The 7854-nt window shown below is 39.4% G+C and overlaps 1 pseudogene; it reads right to left on the minus strand.

Moving 5' to 3' along the window:
* Positions 1 to 1469: 1469 nt before the first annotated feature.
* On the minus strand, positions 1470 to 7321 carry LOC149167524 (uncharacterized; annotated as a pseudogene).
* Between the last annotated feature and the right edge of the window lie 533 nt (positions 7322 to 7854).

Raw genomic sequence — 7854 nt, forward strand, 5'->3', positions numbered from 1 at the left:
TAGCTAGCCCTACGAGGGCAAGAGAGGGCTCTCTCCAGTCAATCTCGATAAAATGAGCAATCGGGTGCGAGATGACTAAAAATGGGAACTGATTTTAGGCTAGTAAATGGATAGGAAAGGGGTAATTTGATAAATGACTGGGTTTTCTGGGCAGCATGGGATCGAGAATAGCATGAGCAGGGAAATTAAATCTGAGACACAGATTATCTCAGGAGGCAAGACAGGAAATAAATTTAGCATTCAATTTTGACATTATATGGAATGAAAAGAACGCTGAGAAGTTGATAAGGGTAATAGATGAATCCTTATCAAACAGAAGAAAACAAAAAACATGAATACCTTCCCAAGGTAGAGCAGCAAACTGGATTCTGCCTTTCTCACTTAAAAGTATTCATTTAGAAATGATTATGAAATGAAATGGAAACATAACAAGCTACATATGAAACAAAGGAGAAAACAAATGCTGAATTCACACCGCAAGAATCTCAGGAGTCAGAGTTGTATCTTTTCATTAAATCCCTGTCAAAAAACTGTACAGTGAAGTTTTCCTTCACAGCTCTCCCACTGTTTTCCAGAACTCAGAACCCTTTACAAATGATTTTTTATGCAATAAATAAGCTTTACTGTGGGAAATGGATCGACCCAAAGTGGGGGGTTATTTAATCATTGTTAACAGAAATGAAAAGCCAACCATCTGTTCTGAAGAAAAGGAGCGTTACACTTGAAAACTGTTTGATAGCCCACGAAGAGGCAACACCTGTAGCATAGATATTTTGAATCATAACTAAAGTCCAATAATAGACCGTCTATTCCTATTTCTCTACTGTGATAGATGTCTTTCTTTAATTTGGTCTTTTGGTAGGTGTCGATGTCTCTAAAAGCGTTTCATTTCTGGAAAATGCTTAAAACGTTTCTGGCATTATTCCTTGTCTGTGTATTGTTCAAAGGTGATGCCATCCAAAGGTCATATAAAACAACACTGCGATCACTGATGGTTGTCACAAATATATCTTTCTCTACAGGACATATTTCAATATGAACAATGCTGGCACGACTTGAAAATGACTCCAATTTACCAGTTACTCTATTACCAAAGCGAACACCAAAAGCGGGCAACCGATCAGCTTTATCCACTACCTGTTTCGTCCTATACATTTCTCTTCCAACTAATTGTTGGCTTCAACATTCTGGACTATCATTTGATGCATTCCCCTCAGGAATATATTGTGGAGTAACTTGTCTAAGTTGTTTCTTAGAAGAGCCTCCTTCACTAACTGCTCGCTTGGCAGTTCCCTTCAGTTTTCCAATTCTTTTCCTCATTCCATCTCCTTCTTCACCTTTGATCAAATTCCTCACCAGTATTGCCAACTCTTCTCTCTTCACCATTTTCTTCACCCGCATTCCTATTCCCCACTCTTCACACATAAATTTAGCATTTGTTTCATGCTCGGCAAAGAAGGGCCAGTCCATCATTGGCACACCCAACCGCCGTGAGTTAGAAATCCTCCCACAGATGGGTGCGACAGAACCTTTATCTGAGGCGCCCAACCCACCAGCATACCTCTATCCTTGGTTTCCTCAATGAACTCTTTAGGTAATATGGCAGATTCACCATGAACTATATATGACCTCACAACCCACAAGAAAGATTGGTTGCTGGAAGCCAATCCCCAAGAAACTGAATCACCAAACCGTTGTTGACTTCCTATTGACTCTTCAATCGGATCTCCACAAAATACAAATTGAAGGCCATTGTAAATCCGATAGAACTCTCTTGAAGCAGTAATGTCGATGAAACCTGTCTTTGGAGTTGGATCCCATTTATCACGCACTGGTGTCCAAGGCTGCACTCATGAAAGCAAGAGTGTATTCTAGAACACTTGTTGTCTATACATTGCTGATATAGAATGACTAATGGGACTGTTACCATCTTTAGTCAAAATTCACTGTGCTTGGGCATCATTTCCAGGGGTTATACCCAACCACGGTGCCACTTGAATAAACTGTGTTGTTTCAAGTTCCCTCAAAACTGTATCAAGGAGACTCATCCAAGAAACAATGCTGCCAATCTCCTTCAAACAATGGAGAATTTCTCCTTTCTTTTGAGAACTAGAAGCCCACATTACTTGTTCTCGTATAACATTCAAACAACCTGCGAATCCACCGTCAAATGGAGGAAGCCCCATGGATTTCGGTAATGAACCTTGTAATTCAGTAATCATCGGTTCAAGAGATGTTATCTTGTGTGTAAGCAAGTCAAGAAGAGCCCGAACAAGCCAAGGGATTGATCTCGAACCAAGCAACTTGACTAAAGCAAACATATGAGGTAACCCAAAGAACCTGCTGTACAATTGGGCAAATCGTGATAGGCCGTGTTCAAATCATATGAGCCGCAGTAAAACTGGACTTCCCATGTCGAACAGGTGTCCGCTAAACTGGTCTTTGGCACACTTTCAATGGGCGAATATAACGCTGGGTAGTGTTACAGAAGACAAAATTAACCAAGAAATCATTTTGCATCTCTGTAAAAATCTGCAAGGCAAGGCGACCAGAAAAAGAGACAAGGGAGATGTTCCCTGACATCTCATTTAGCATAACATTGTATGGGTCCATTGATAAATGTTCTGCTCGGATCTGATAAGTGAGTCTCAAAACATCTAACAATTGTTACAATAGGGCTCTGTGGGCCACGCTCACTCCTAGTGCGCTGCGCTTGGTGAGTGCATCACGTCAATGCAAAAAATGCACTGTGGAGGAATGCCCAATGTTCCGTGTAGCCTATGTGCACTGCACTCTAAGCCAATGCGTCGCGCAAACTCATAGACTTCACTCTAGTGATTCTCCATTTGCAATTTTTTCTTCAATATCAACTTGCAGCTAAAAGTGCGACGACATTGCTTTTGTTGAGGTAAAGAGCGATGCTTTCGCTGAAGTAGTCGGAAAGTTCACAACAACTTCGTCCCTATTTCCACATTCAATAACACCTTTTCTCCTCAGCATGCCTCCATCCAATGTGATAGCCCCGTCTCTTATATAAGATATGGGTTGATTTCATGTGCTTTCTTGTTTTGTAGACTTGCAAATATGAGAACAGATTAAAAAATAATGTTCCTCTCAATTTAATCCCTAACGAAGTTGAAGGGTATAGATCCTCGTGATCCAACTTTATCATATTTACAACATATCCCATATATCCTTCAGGGAGGATTCCATCTGATGATTTTGGGTCCTCCATAATCAGTTTCTTTTTTGGATCACCAACATTGAATCCCCCCTCATAAGACCTTAAGTCCTCAAGGCAAATCACACGGAACCTTTCATTAATTTTTGCTTTTTGGGCACTTGCTAGCCCGTGAAGACCTCTTTCTGTCCTTACGCTACCATAGCAATCATATAGTTCAAGTGCTTCAACCCCTCCATGAGACTTGCAGACAATTGCGAGCATATTCTCCTTTCCCACATACTCAGATACTGCCAGACTGATGGCATCATCCTCTACTTTCCCTAACAAGGAAACAACTCCAACCACGTCTTGTATTATAGGGAGTTTTCATGATTGAACATTCACCCTACTTAAGTGAAGCCAAAGGGAAGCTGCAATGATTCCCTGTCTATTGATTTCTTCTAAAGTATCTTCAACACTGTGTGAATATGGGTTTGAATTTGCCTTCCCATCACTTTTTGAAGAAAAGGTACATTTGTTGAGCTCTCTTTCCAAGTCACTCAGAGAACTATTCACTTCACTTAAATTGGTTTCTAATTTCCTCAATTCATCCTCACACTTTTTAACTTTGGTCCCAAGTTGCTTCAAATCATTCTCCCATTTCGTCATCTCACTCATAAAAGTCTCAATGTACAATCTAACTTCATTCACCATAGTTTGATTACTTATTTGTGATTGACTTGCTGTGCTCTCATCGTAAGCATGATAGATTTCTCCATCATTGAAAGTTTGATCTGGAACACTAACAATCTCTAGCCGTGGATTTGGAAGAATATCAACCTTAATATGCACAAAGAGCTCGGTATGCCAGGAATGGAAAGCTTTAAATTGCAATAGTCTAATGTCTTCTGGAAGCATAATTTTGGGCACCGTACCTTTCCCTGACTGAATTTGTATTGAACAGAACTCAGAGTATACAAATCAACTGTCAACGTATGCTGGAAACCATCCATTTTAGGAGTCACTTTCAAATGTACCATCATACTTTGACCTCCTTTCAGACTAAAAGCCTCCTCAGATAAAACCAATGAAGAAGCACCATGATCATATATGTTCCCCTCTTCATCGATGCTATGATTAGATAGTGCAATTTCAGATCCAATTTCTTTTTCTCCATGATGACCAACACCAACGTTCTCCGACATCATTTCAGGAATGAAATCACATATGAGGGAAACTGCAGATATATCAATAGGGATATGAAGAGGATTCTTAAACTCAAGCTCCACATTTATAGCCTCTTTAGCAATACAAATATTGGTATCTTTTCCTTTCAAATATTTGGAAGAAGACCTTGCTGCAGAATCTAACCAGTTACTTGATGTCGGGGATGTCGATGGAACTAATCCTTCCTCCAAATATTGCCATGTCTTTTCTGGTAAAAGAATAGCTCCAGCAGAGGCATATGTGCGGTGATCCTCAAAATGAATTCTCAGTGATGTCATATTAATGGCAGGCAACTTCAGTTTGAACATTTCATCTTTTTTACCAACACTCTCAAAAACACGCAGGAAATCTCCCAGAAACATTTCCTGAGTTACAGCTGATTGATGACTACATGCAAGTAATCTCATTAAATGTTGAATGGCCAGTTCTGACTTCCCGATAACAGCATACCATCTTCCAAGATTAAAGTGGACATGGTCTTTGATATAATTCCATCCATCGCCTTCAAATACAGGAAGAACACACATATATGCTCTAATGGCATGTTTCCGTTGTCCACATATAGTGTAGCGATTTCCTGCAAGGACAAGATGGAATCCAAATTTCCTGAGCATGCGTGGATTTGCACGCAGATAACAATAGGTTGCCTGCTCCAGCAATATACCTGCATGTAAGCTTGGTTCCTCACTAGAGATACGGAAGTAGACATTGGCAGCCTCCTTGAATTGCCCCCTAGCTTTGTGCAATTCCGACCACCAAAGTGCACATCTTGTGGCATATCTCTGACCTGAGGCACCTATTTTCTGATAAGTTGTAAAAGTCGTTTCCATGGAATACTCTGCTTCCTTTCTTGATTGATCCAACATAAATAGTGAAAGTCCAATCATTTCCTGAACACCAGCATAACGCTTCCAAGCCTTGTCAATCTTGTAGTCACTGGATAACAATCGATAATTTGAAAGAGCAAGTTCATAATCACGCAACATAAAGGCATAGTCTCCCAAAATTCTGATCTGAGACTCTATCGAACTAAATGTGTAGATGGACCCATTCGAAACATCAGTAGTATCATCCTTCCCTTATGCCACCAAAGGTTGTTTTAAACTGATTTTTCAACCCCTTCCTTGTTGCTAAAACCTGTTGATTCAAGGAGCGTATTTTTTGCTCCATGTATGGGATAATATTCTTTACAGAAAATTCTTGCATGAATTCATTAATCTGTTCCAAGTCATTTCTGTTGAAACAGCGGCCTAGAACATGGTCAGATGATGAATTATCAAAGGTGATGAAACGAAAGGAGTCCATATATCTTCTGGTAAGATCTCTTCATTTGATTGTGAAGAATTAATACATAGCAGCCTACAATCATGTGGTCCAAAAGTTCCCTTCATTTCCGATAGTATTTCATTTGCTTTGTGTGCAGGTCCATCTTCAATAAAGGAAAACTGGTACTGTATTGAGTAAATGATTTTTCTCGTACTTAATGTTGTCTAGGGGCTTCAGTCATACACTTGTTGATATGAAATATAACTAGATTAGCTTTGAAAAATCCCGCTCCAACCCCTGTAGCTCTTGCTTTGTCTCTTTGTGCTGATGATGTTCTGTTTGTTTGTGCTTTTGCAGGGATAAGGGCTGCTAAACCTAGCAAGATAGGAAGGGCTTCCTGAAGAGCTGTAAAACCTTATCAACCATGTATTGAATGAAATTAATAATTTCTTCTTTAAAACAGAGTTTTGAAGAAGAACTGTCCTTCATCATTATTAATAATGTGGATCTTGAAGTGAAACCTTATTGAAGATCTCTTTGGCCTACAGGCGTCAGTGAACACTTCTAGAGACAAAACCCTAGACTCAAGGATTAAAATGACCCTTTTTGACCAAACTGGTATTTGATGACTGCAAATGACGAGAAATGAACCTTGGTGAATTCGACTCTGACAGAAGACTGACTAGACTGAGTCTAACATTGGCTCCAATTGGGATTTCAGTTGCCGCTTCGTGGAGGTGCCAAGAACTGCAGATCTTTGGGTGAGCAGACACTGCCTTTGTCCATTGGGCTATGGAGTCCATGATTCCGACAAACCAACATGACTCAATCTATTGACTGAGCCTCGACTTAAACTGACTCAATGCAAACTGAAATAACTGAAAAACTTGAATCTAACAAACTAACTCAAAATGGCAAAGACTTGGACTTAAAACTTAAAGCTTGGTGGCAGTACATGGCCACCTGTGTTTCTTACAAGACAATATATCCTCAAACTATATCAAAATGCCAATGAAACCAACCAAGAAGATGGCTTCGTGACTGATTCTTCCTATTAGATCTTCTGGTCAACAGTGGATGCTTGTGACTGGGTCTCCCAAAAGCTAATTGACCATGATCTCCTTCATCACCAAATACTGCAATAATCACCTTCGCGGCTGACTGCAATAAATCTGACATTGGATCATGAAAAACATGAAGATTTTCTTCCTGCTGAAGTAACAAGGCGTCCTTTGCTTCAAATTCTGATCTTCCTTCATCATGTGCTTCAATAAAAGTATGCTCATGGGCTTCAAAAAAATCTGAACAGGTAGATGAGTAGATATCTTCTTGGAAAAAAAATTCAACACATGAAACATATGAAGAGGAATCTGAATGGAAATCCTGAATGTTTTGATCTTCTGTGGTGTGAATGTATTGAATGAAGGTCCGATCTTGTTTTTCATACACTGACTGGATTACCTCCTCATGAAGGTTGTATTCTAATGAGCTGAGAGCATTTGGATCGATAATTGTGTCTTCTGCATCCCAGATGATTTCAACAGCAAAGTTCTCTTCCATATGATTCCGTACTAGGCATTCTTGGTCATCACAATCTGAATCTGGAACTGAAATAGCTGTCTTGACATTATCACATTCTGAAATTAGGACTGAACTTACTTGCATGTCTTCTTCTTCTATTGGCAGATCTAAACCGACACTTTTTCTTTCATCACCTTCAACCATATGGAACTCTTCAACCTGTTGATCTATTTCATATAATTCATGTTGACTGTCAAGATGCAGAATTCTTTCATCTTCCACCGTACTACAATCTTGATCATGCTGCAAATTTTCATGATCGTCTTTACGTTGCTGAAAGGGATTTTCATACAATGCTTCCACGATTTCTTCGTCCATAAAATTATCATCTTCATAGTATTTTTCAAGGCTCTCAATAAAACCATAAGCATGCTTGCAACAATCCTAAACTAAATTTAATGATGGATAAGATTCTTTATACTTCTCAAGGAATATTGAATGAAAATCATTTAGACAATAAATAGAAGCAGGGTGGCAGACTTTCATACCAAGATCGGGCTTTATCTTCCAGAGTAGCCATAAACATTTTCATCAAACAATCTTCAGGAAAATTGATCTTTAATCTACGCACATGAATTTGAAATTTCACCAGATGAAGAGCAGCGTCATTACCTTCC

Source organism: Pinus tabuliformis, chromosome 5_1 (genome assembly GCF_031772625.1).
Source record: "Pinus tabuliformis cultivar Carrire ecotype Pingquan chromosome 5_1, CPIR1, whole genome shotgun sequence".
Taxonomy (NCBI): Eukaryota; Viridiplantae; Streptophyta; class Pinopsida; order Pinales; family Pinaceae; genus Pinus; species Pinus tabuliformis.